Source organism: Sorghum bicolor, chromosome 6 (genome assembly GCF_000003195.3).
Source record: "Sorghum bicolor cultivar BTx623 chromosome 6, Sorghum_bicolor_NCBIv3, whole genome shotgun sequence".
In the NCBI taxonomy this organism is placed as follows: Eukaryota; Viridiplantae; Streptophyta; class Magnoliopsida; order Poales; family Poaceae; genus Sorghum; species Sorghum bicolor.
This window is the reverse complement of record NC_012875.2, coordinates 32,142,839-32,154,811: the sequence shown is the minus strand read 5'-3', so window position 1 is coordinate 32,154,811 and position 11,973 is coordinate 32,142,839.

Genomic DNA, 11,973 nt, shown 5'->3' with positions numbered 1-11,973 from the left:
CGACCATGGTTGGCTTATGATGACCCAGACAGCATGCTCCCTCTAACCTTCAATCCATTTGATGAAGCTCTCGACAGGGATAATGAGGTGATGATGGCAATTGTGACTCCCAGAGCCATACCAGTGAATTTCTTTGGTAGCACAAAAACCTCTCCCCAAACCTATGAATTTTACAATCCATCGGCCTTAGCCCGTCAGCTAGCTTTCGGCCAGTTGCCGATTGCATTTCCTTATGCCGATGTGATAAAACCCAGAGAACCCATCACCAACTTTCTTGAATGGATTCGAGTAGCCCAACTACCACCAAATGCCGATACAGACGTAGATCTGTCAGAATGGGTTCCAGCTGCTTTTATTACTCAGGCATACAAGCTATGGTGGGCAGAATGGAAAGAGCATCTATTCTGCAGATCGGCCCTCTCATACCGCGGCATGATCGACCCCGAATACGAAGTCCCCGATGACACTGTAAGTATTTTAAACCAATGTTTCATTTTTCAATACTATTTCCACCGGTAGCTCACCCTTGTATTCTTTTTGCAGGTCGACAACATCCCCCCATCGGTTAGCAGGAGTGGCAAGCCGATCGACTTGTTTCCATCAGGCCCGATCTCCTCAATCGGCCACAACGCTCCCACTCTGGCTTCCGTCGTGCATCGGGGTGTGCGCCTCAGGAAAGTCACCACCAAGAGAGCTCAAACATCACCTACGGTAGCTGCTTCCACTCTGGCGCAGGCTTTCAAGGCAATTTGTCATATCTTTTTCTTTTACACTGACCATCTTTATATCGGCTACATCTGCGCTTATAAACCCCTTTTCGTTGTTGCAGCAAACTGGTGCATCGGCAAAAGCCAAGCGCCAAAGTACCGATGCCCCCCAGTCTAGCCAGCCAAAGAGAAAGGGCACCAAAGGTGCTAAGGCTGGAACAAAGGGCCAGAGAGTGGCAAGTCCCCCTCCTCCTCCGGTGTCTCCAATTCCGGTGGAGTCCTCTCCTTCTTCTCCAGGAGTCCAGACACAGCAAGCACCATCTCCCCAACCAATGTAGGAAGCACCACAGATGGAAGAACTCCAGCAGGAAGAACCTCAAACAGAAGGTACATCAGCTGACGTGGGTGAACAAACAACTGGCCCGTCAGGTCCAATTATACCATCGGCGGTTCCCCTGATTCAGACAACTGTTGTTCCTCCTCCAGGTAACATATTTCAACAATACTTCCGCCGATAAACTTATTCTCATTTAGTCTCATAACCCCTCCTGTCTTTTTCAGTCGATATCGTCCCATCGGCAACCGTAGCCGATCATCCTGCATCTCCATCGGCATCTTTCAGACAGAGGCAGGAAATAGCCTTAAAACAAGTAAGCCACCCAACCTTTACCAGCATTATTTGCCGATTCTCCGAGTATGAACTAACTTTGCTCTCCCCCCAGGAACAAGATTCTCCCGACAGCCTGTTTTCCTTCGCCATCGATCTCTCTGAAGAAGAAGGCGAAGAGGCAAGCTCTTCTCAAACAGTTGGCATTACATCGGCAGAGATCAGGACCAGACTGGAGGAATTGTCAGCTCTCCTTCACCAGGACACAGCGCAGTTGGTTGACGACTCCGACCCTACCAAGACCCTATTCAGAACTCTCAGAGGCCAAATCCCAGCCGATGTCGGAGAAACCCTTTTCCAAGCCGCTCATTTGGAGAGTCGCCAGCTACAGTACCAGAGAGCTTCTCGGCGTCTTGCCGATAGAGCTGCTCAGACTCAACTCTCCGACGAAATGAGGAAAGAGAAGCTCTTGACCGATGAGAAGCACAAGAACATCGGCATCCTGAGATCTTCAGGAGATGCGCTGAAGCAGAAAATATCCGATCTATCGGCAAGAAGAGAATCCTTGTTGGCAGAACTTAAGGAAGTGGAGGACGCCTTATCCCAAGCTCAACAGGAAGAGAGCCAACTGCCAGAGACCATCAAGCTTCTTGAGCACGAACGAAACGTTCATGGTCGCAAGGCACTTCAACTAAAGAAGAAACTGAAGCCGATAGAGGGTTCTGCCGATGATGACATTAAGGAGATAGAAGCAGCCAACCAAATCCAGCTACGTGCTATATCGGCAATCCAGGCGCTGCTTAACACATAAAGTTTTCATCGGCATCATATCTGTGCTTTCCTGCTTCCTCAGCTTTTAGTCTAGCCGATAGGACTGTTATCGGCATCTTTTGAAACACTAAGCCCCCAAACATTTGAATCCAGCCGATAGGAGTGTTATCGGCATTTAAACTTTTATGCATCGACCCATATGCTGGGGTAGTATTTCTTTAAATATTTGCCATTTAATGCTCTAGGAAATTCAACTCCTTCGAGAGTTTCTAGAATATAGGCATTACCAGGAGCCGATCGACTTATCCGATAAGGACCTTCCCAATTAGGAGACCACTTTCCAAACTTCGCACTTTTAGTCCCGACTGGCAAAATTAATTTCCATACCAAATCCCCATCGACAAACTCCTTAGCCTTCACTTTCTTATCATACCATCTAGCAACTCTCTTCTTATTTTCTTCTATACTCATTAAAGCTTTTAACCGATGCCCTGCTAGATCATCCAACTCATCGGTCATCAAAGTAGCATAATTATCGGCGGTTAACCGATCTTGAAAAGATAATCGCCTGGATCCGGCCTTAATCTCCCAAGGCAACACTGCATCATGTCCATACACCAATTGATAGGGTGACACCTTGGTTGATCCATGACAAGCCATTCGATAAGACCACAGTGCTTCATTTAACAATGTATGCCACCGCTTAGGATTTTCTTCAATCTTTCGTTTAATAAGCTTGATAATCCCTTTGTTAGATGCTTCGGCCTGCCCATTGGCTTGAGCATAATAAGGAGAAGAATTCAATACTTTAATCCCCATACCGATTGCGAATTCATCAAACTTCCCCGATGTGAACATAGTGCCCTAATCGGTAGTAATTGTCTGAGGAATCCCAAATCGGTAAATAATGTGTTCCTTCACAAAATCAATCATATTGGCCGAGGTGACCTTCTTCAAAGGAATAGCTTCAACCCATTTAGTGAAATAATCAATGGCAACCAAAATAAATTTATGCCCCTTACTAGATGGTGGATAAATCTGGCCGATCAGATCGATAGCCCAACCCCGAAACGGCCAAGGCTTGATAATAGGATTCATAGCCGATGCGGGTGCTCTTTGAATGTTACCAAACTTTTGACAACCTTGACATCCCTTGAAATACTTAAAGCAATCCTCAAGTATAGTCGGCCAAAAATATCCATTCCTTCTAATCATCCATTTCATTTTGAAAGCCGACTTATGTGCTCCACATACCCCTTCATGGATTTCTCCCATCAAACTCCTAGCTTCATCATCACCCAAACATCGGAGAAGAATTCCATCAATAGTTCGATAATACAATTCATCTTCGAGGAGCACATATTTGGTTGCTTGAAATCGAACTCGTCTTTCAACTTTCTTGGATGGATCCTTTAGATAATCAATAATTTCCTTCCTCCAATCATCGGCACCGATTGCCGATATTGCATTAATCATAGGCTGATATCCCGAGGCATGCTGAGCTAACCGATTGGCCTCTTCATTATGCAATCGAGGAATATGCTCTAATCGGAAATCTTTGAATTCTTTCAACAGTCGCATGCTTTTCTCAAAATAAGTTACGAGAGCTTCACTTCGGCATTCATAGCTCCCGGCCAATTGATTTATAACCAACATAGAATCCCCAAAAATTTCAACAGCATCAGCACGAACTTCTCTTAACAACTCCAATCCCTTGATCAGAGCCTGATACTCAGCCTAATTATTTGTCGATGTAGCAACAATCGGCAAGGAAAATTCATACTTCTTCCCCTTAGGGGAAACTAATACAATGCCGATTCCTGCCCCCCGGTCACATCTAGATCCATCAAAGAAAAGTGTCCAGGGCACAATTTCCAAGGCCTCCACTACACCGCAATGCTGAGTCACAAAATCGGCCATAATCTGTCCTTTAACTGCCTTAGCCGATTCGTAACGCAGATCGAACTCCGACAGTGCTAAAATCCATTTACCGATCCTGCCACTCATAATCGGCATAGACAGCATGTATCGGACCACATCATCTTTGCAAACAACAGTGCATTCGGCCGATAATAAATAGTGCCTCAATTTAATACACGAAAAATATAAGCATAAGCATAACTTCTCAATGGCCGAATACCTGGTCTCAGCATCAATTAATCTCTTGCTTAAGTAATAAATTACACACTCTTTCCCTCCAAATTCTTGAATCAAAGCCGAACCGATAACCGTCCCATCGGTAGACAAATACAATCTGAAGGGCTTTCCCTGCTGAGGTGGAACTAGAACTGGAGGATTCGCTAGATATTTCTTGATTTCATCCAAAGCCAACTGCTGCTCTTTTCCCCAAATAAACTCTTGATCGGCTTTCAACTTAAGGAGAGGACTGAAAGCATGAATCTTACCAGACAGATTGGATATAAATCTCCTGATAAAATTTATCTTGCCGATCAAGGACTGGAGCTGAGTCTTGTTGGTAGGGGCCACTATTTTATTGATGGCATCAATAGATCTTCGACTAATTTCAATCCCCCTTTGATGTACCAAGAAACTGCCCTACCGATACACCAAATGCACACTTATTGGGATTCATCTTCAACCCATGCTTCCTTGTGCACTCTAACACCTTTTGTAAGTCGGCAAGATGCTTTGAGAAATCCCCAGACTTAACCACCACATCATCAATATAGATCTCCACCAGCTTGCCGATGAACTCATGAAATATAAAATTCATGGCTCTTTGATAAGTAGCACCAGCATTCTTCAACCCAAAGGTCATGACTATCCATTCAAATAACCCAACATGACCAGGACACCTAAATGCGGTTTTTGGAATATCTTCCTCTGCCATGAATATTTGATTGTATCCTGCATTGCCGTCCATAAAGCTGATGACCCGATGACCAGCCGTAGCATCAACCAACAGATCGGCAACAGGCATTGGGTATCCATCCATTGGCGTAGCTTTATTGAGATTCCTGAAATCAATGCACACCCGAAGCTTCCCGTTTTTCTTGTAAACCGGAACAACATTGGAAATCCACTCGGCATACCGACACTACCGAATAAACTTAGCTTCAATGAGTCTGGTGATTTCGGCCTTAATATCAGGTAGAATATTAGGATTACATCGGCGAGCTGGCTGCTGATGTGGCCGAAATCCAGACTTGATGGGTAACCGATGTTCAACAATTGATCGGTCTAAACCAGGCATCTCGGTATAATCCCAAGCAAAGCAATCTTTATATTCCTTTAACAAATTGGTTAATTGCTGCTTACACTCAGGATTTAACTTAGCACTAATAAAAGTGGGCCTAGGCTTATCACCACTACCTATATCTACTTCTACCAAATCATCGCCCGATGTGAATCCCTGGCCTAATTTTCCATCATCGGCGAACCTATCCATTAAAAACCGTCGTCAGAACCGACTGCTTGGATCGGTAGAATCTCGTAATCGGCTACTTTGAGAAAATCCTTCTCCCAGACTTCTCCTGAAATGCACCTAGTTCTCTCATAGGTATCGGCTTCTGCCGACGCAATAACGTAAGAAGAATCTCCCGGGACAATCTCAATCTTGTCACCTACCCACTGAACCAAGCATTGGTGCATTGTAGATGGGATGCAACAATTGGCATGAATCCAATCTCTTCCCAACAATAAGTTGTAAGCACCCTTTCCACTGATCACGAAGAAAGTTGTCGGCAAGGTTTTGCTGCCGATAGTCAATTCCACACATATCGCCCCCTTGACTGGAGACACGTTTCCTTCAAAGTCTTTGAGCATCATATCGGTCTTGGTTAAATCCTGATCCCCTTTCCCAAGCTTCCGATATATTGCATAAGGCATAATATTAATAGCAGCTCCACCATCAACTAGGATCTTGGTCATTGGCTGCCCATCAACCCTCCCTTTGACGAATAGAGCCTTAAGATGTTGTCTCTCGTCATCGGCAGGTTTCTCAAAGATAGCTGTCATCGGATCCAGAGCCAGCTGAGCTATCTGATCAGAAAATTCCAACTCATCATCACTGGATGGTGCAAGAAACTCCATTGGCAACATAAAAACCATGTTAACTCCCGCCGATGGACCTTCCCTCTTGGTGTCTGATGGCTGCTGACTTCCAGAATTCTCGCCCTTGTTTAGCTCCTCTTGCCTTTCACGCTGCAATCTCCTTTTCTGTGTCTTGGTCAACCCTTCCGGACACCATGGAGGAAGTGGCTTCTGCCTTACTGCTGGGCGTCGATTCTCCCTTGACTCTATCCGATGCGTGTTAGCATCCCTGCAAAATATGAATTCATCGGGAACTCGTGCATTAGCCATCTCCTCGAGTTCTTCCTGGTTTCTGGGAAAATATTGGACACGATTGCCAAGCCTATCGTGCACGCTGAGCCTGCCCCCTAGCCGATCATGAACCGATGCTCTTCCTCTGATCGGCCCATCAAATCGCCGGTTGTCATCATGATAACGCCGATCAGTCCTGTCGTACCGATCATAACCATTGCACTTAGGGCAGTCTCTGATAGTAGGAAGCTTAATATTTTCCTCCCAACAATGGATGAAGAACGGGCAGTTCCAATGATCTCTATGCCGATTCCACTCCTGTCGGCGTCTTTCTTCCTCCCGTCGATAATCTTCTTGCTGGCGCCGATACCGATCTTCCCGTTGCTGCCAGTTCTCTCGAGGTCTTCTATGAGTTATAACAATACCAGACCGAGGGGGCCTACCCGAACTGGTTCCTTCCTGGACTAAGCCCTTACTTTTTGCATCGGCAGTAGTAACTTGATGCTGAGGATCTACCGATACACTTTTCTCGGCTGTTTCCGATGTTAAGACCTTGGCCTTCCCCTTGGCATCCAACATATTTGTCGGGAAAGGATGTTGGTCTATCTTCATCGGCTTCTGGGTCTTGGAACTGTCAAACTTAATCCTCCCAGACTCTATTGCCGATTGCAGCTGTTGTCTGAACACTTTGCATTCATTAGTGTCATGAGAAGTTGCATTATGCCACTTGCAATATCTCATCCTCTTCAACTCCTCAGTCGATGGGATCACGTGATTAGGAGACAGCTTGATCTGACCTTCCTGGAGTAGAAAATCAAATATCTTATCGGCCTTAGCGGTGTCGAAAGCGAACTTCTCTGGTTCTTTCTGCCCAAAAGGACAAGACATCGGCTTCTTGTTTTTGACCCACTCTGCCAAGCCGATGACTGGTTCCTCATCAGAATCGGAGCTCGTTGCTTCATCAACAAATGATACTTTCTTGTTCCATGCTCTTTTGGGCTCGAAAGGCTTGATGTCTTGATCAGAAATCCTCTGCACCAAATGACTTAAGCTTTCAAACTCCTGAGAAGCATACTTATCCCTGATGTGTGGCAATAAACCCTGGAAAGCCAAATCGGCTAGCTGCCGATCGTCTAGAACCAGACTGTAGCATTTATTCTTAACTTCCCGTATCCTCTGCATGAAACCTTCAACTGATTCATCATTGCGCTGTCTCAACTTGACCAAGTCGGTGATCTTCTTCTCATGAACCCCGGAGAAGAAGTATTTGTGGAATTGTTTCTCCAGATCGGCCCAAGTAATCATTGAGTTGGGAGGTAATGATATAAACCAAGTAAAGGCCGATCCAGATAATGATGATGAAAATAGACAAACCCTCAATTCGTCTCTGTTACCAGCTTCTCCGCATTGAATGATGAACCTGTTGACGTGCTCCATGGTTGACGTGTCGTCCTGCCCGGAAAATTTGGTAAAATCCGGTACCTTGTACCGATGTGGGAGCGGGATCAAATCATATGCAGGAGGATACGGTGTCCGATAAGAGTAAGTGTTGACTTTGGGTTTTATCCCAAATTGTTCCCTCATTACTTCAGCGATTTTATCGGCCCAATATGCATCGGCATCCTGCCGATGAGGCGGCTGCGGGTCCGGCACTTGGTGGCGAACCTCCACGTGTCTGTTCGGGACGTGATCTGCACGGAGCATCGGATTGATCATCTGTCCTCCCATCTGCGGACCACCAAACTGCTGTCCACCGACTTGCTGTCCCCCGAGTTGTTGTCCAATATTCATTGGCTGGCTGGAGATCCCCTGACTTTGGAATCCGGGATGGATCTGTCCTTGCTGGAACCCCGTAGCCTGGTAACTTTGTTGGGGCGATTGTGGAAAGACTTGCTGTCCAAGCCATCCATTATTAGCGTTCATCGGCATAGGCGCTGCCGATGATTGGTAATTGGGTACCATCATTGAATTGACATATCCTGACTGGGCCATAGACCTCTGTTGCATCAGCATTGAATCTACCGATGCATTAGGCACCTGGAACATTGAATCTTGAGGATTCCCAGTGTGAGGCCTTGCAGTAGTAGTTGTTGTATACCGGGGACTCTGGTTCAATGGCACATTGGGAAGCGCCGATGTCATAGGAGTCTTGCCCCTCATGTCGGTTATCTGCGATGTTCCTGGCATCAATTCTGGAGGCATACCATAACCCCACCAGTTAGGAGGAAGAGTCAACCCTGACATTGCTGATGCCAATATGTCTGTTGTCAGTTTATTCTGCCCACTTGAAGTTTGTGGGTTGGTTGTCATCGGCACAGATAGTGCACCAGTAGCTCCCGATGTACTTGGAGGGATGGCAGATTGTGCACTTGCAGCCGTCAAAGCAGCCGATGGAGCCGTGACCTCTGGTGCTGTTGGCTGATGATGAGAGGGGCCCACATAATCTGGTGGGATTTGTCCTTCCTTGAAAGTTCTTGCCACGGCATTGAAAACCGTATTAGACAGTACGCCGGCTTGGTTGATCAAAGCTCGGTTGATAGCACTGTCAACCATATCTTGAAGCTTGCCAGGATTGGCTTCGAAGGTGACCTGCCGTGGTGCCGGCAGTGCATCTTTCTGAATCACCTCGCCGCTCCTGCTTATGCTAAAAGACCTCAGGCATTGCAGCTTGAACTCTTCCATGGCTTGGGCAATAGCCTGCTTCTGCTCGTCCTTGAGATTGGCCTCCGTCACGGGGATGACGTTCTCCTGATCGAGGTCAGAGATCGACATGTTGATCTTGATCTTGAATCTGGTCCCACTGGGCGTGCCAAGAGATGTGTTGATGCAAAAAGATCTGCAAACACAAAGGGCTAATACCCGATTCAAATGTTAAGGCGTGCCAGCCGATTTGACCTTACTATCGGCAAAGGTGGTAACTCGAATACTTTAGTCCTGACAACAGCGATGCGCCCGGATGTCACGGCTAAGAGGTACTCACGCGGATCTTGAGAACACGCCGAGCTTAAGTCGACGAATTCCTAAGAACTCGTAATAAAAGGAAAAAAAATATGACGAAGTCGTCGAAAAGTAGATGCTGGAATATGAGTAAAAACGAGTATTTGATTGATTGATTAATGTCTCATTACAAAGCCCTAGGGTCCATATTTATACCCTGCTCAAAGAGCTATAACTAAACACGACCAGAAATTCGAATTCCAAATTACACGGAATCCGCATACAAAACGATTTAAACAAATAAGGAAATAACTCAGTTATCCCTCGTGACAAATTGAAACTCTTCCACAACCCGATCAGCAGCTTCCAGACTCCCCCTCTGTATCATCGGCAGACTCTTTTGCCATGGTCATCGGCAGACCTCCTCATCATAGTCATCGGCACAGACACATCATCACCTGTAAACTTAGTCACGTCCAACCTCTCCTTTATCGGCAACCATCCTCATCGGCAACTCATCCTGTAAACCACGTACTGTCATCTTATCCTGCCATCCTGGACACGTGCCCAAAAACGGTGTCAACAATGGGAAAAGTGAAAAGTTTCATGAAGCATTGGATCGAGTAAAAGTTTGTTCTTATCTCAAAACAGTTTTGGGATTTACCAGAAGATGGTTATAGCAACAAGCTGACACATCTGTAATAACTAATGATAAAATATAATAGATTGATTTAGAATGACTATTTACCAATACCAAGTTTGGTAATGACAATTTAATGTGTGTTACTCTAGATACACATTTCTTAAAACGTTGGTTGTTTTCATGTATGTAAAGATATGGGCTATAATATATCTATGAAAAGTTTTCATATATATTGCATATTTTTAAATGTTAGTCGTTTCCATGTATTTAAAGATTATTCTCCTTGCAATGCATGGAAAGGTCTATACAGTAGAGCTGGTGAGCCCGCGCTTTCTGTGATTGTGTTAATTTCACGAACTTTGCCTTTTGGATTACATGTCATTTTAACATTGTTATTTAATTTAACAGTATTATTATCTTATCGTGTGATCCGTGTGTCTTTATTAAAAAAGTTTAGTTGTCCCGTAGCAAGGCACGGGCACATTACCTAGTATAGATAAAAATAAAAACTAATTGCACAGTTTGCCTGTAAATCACGAGATAAATTTTTTAAGCCTAGTTACTCTATAATTAGACAATGTTTGTTAAATAAAAACGAAAGTGCTACATGTCAAAATCCAAAAACTTTTTAGATCTAAACAAGGCAAGGAGGGTTTGCGGTTCTTGATCTTCACACACACAATGAAGCTCTCCTGGATAAACACTTGCATATGTTTTTCAACCATTTGGATGTTCCCGCGTTCACCTAGTTTTGGAACGACACTATAATCATGGCAAGCTTCCAAATCACACGAAAAAGATATCATTTTCGTGGACAGAGATTCTAATTTAAGCTTCATTGACTCCTTCAAGGGCAAGTCCACAGCGATTGTTAATTCAGGCTCAACAGTCATTCTCTCTGGTTTCTCCAATGGCAAGGGCACATATGTCAGCACTTCTTCCCAGAGCTCTTCTCTTTTGCTAACAAGTTCATCACATTGCAGCAGGCTAAGAGTGCACAGTCCGTAACCGATTTCTTTCACCTGCCCCTCGCTGCTGCTTTCGACCAACTCCAACTTTTGGCTGATAGTTTGGAGACTTTTGCCTCACTCTGTTGAAGCTAACCGATGGGTTTATATTTGGGGACATGTTTTTTCTGCCCTCAAAAGCATATAAACACCTTATGGGTACATTGTGATGTCATACCAGTCTTTAGATGGTTGTGGAAATCTTGCTGCCAGAATAAACACAAAAGTGATCTTTTGGTTGCTTCTAAAGGATCAGCTTAATAACAGAGAGCCCCTTCGGCGTAAGAACAAGGATCTGCCCACATATGCTTGTGTCCTCTGCCAGATTGACTGAGATGAACCGGTGCTCCATCTGTTCCTCTACTGTCAGTTTGCTGCTGCTTGTCGGCACTCCATTGGTTTGTAGGTGCCCCTGGATGTGTAGTACCCTCCGGAGGTTTATTTTGGTTTCATTCAAATGACAGTTAGCTGTCCCTTTCTTCATGGAGATAATCATGCTTTTGTGTTGGTCCATCTGGTGTACTCGCAATGGTCAAATCTTCAATTGTGTTCAGCCTTCGATGGAGCATTGCAAGCAGAAATTCAAGATGGAGTTCGCTCTAGTTATTCCTTTTTTTTTATCTTGAACTTGTGGTTTGGGCAACCCTTTCGTTTGTGTTTTTGTATAAAATTCAATAGGGGGTAACCCCTCCTGTTATACCATAAAAAAAGTTATATTGCTGCAAAGTCAAGCTGACGATCGAAATCGTTTATGGCCAACCTTCACCAAAGGTTCTGACGAATCCATTGCAGGTCGATCAATTTCCTCAGGTCAGTTATTCTTCATCATCATGGCCATTAGATGGAATCGTGCAAGATTCGGCTTGGTGCGCTGTAGCAACCAGCAGGAACCACCGACCACGTACATGCGTACGCTGCTGTAGACGGTGACGACGACGCTGCTGCGCGCGACAGGGAAGGATAAAGATTCCTCAAACCAAATAGGAGGCTTCAACGCACCCCCCCCCACCCCCCCCC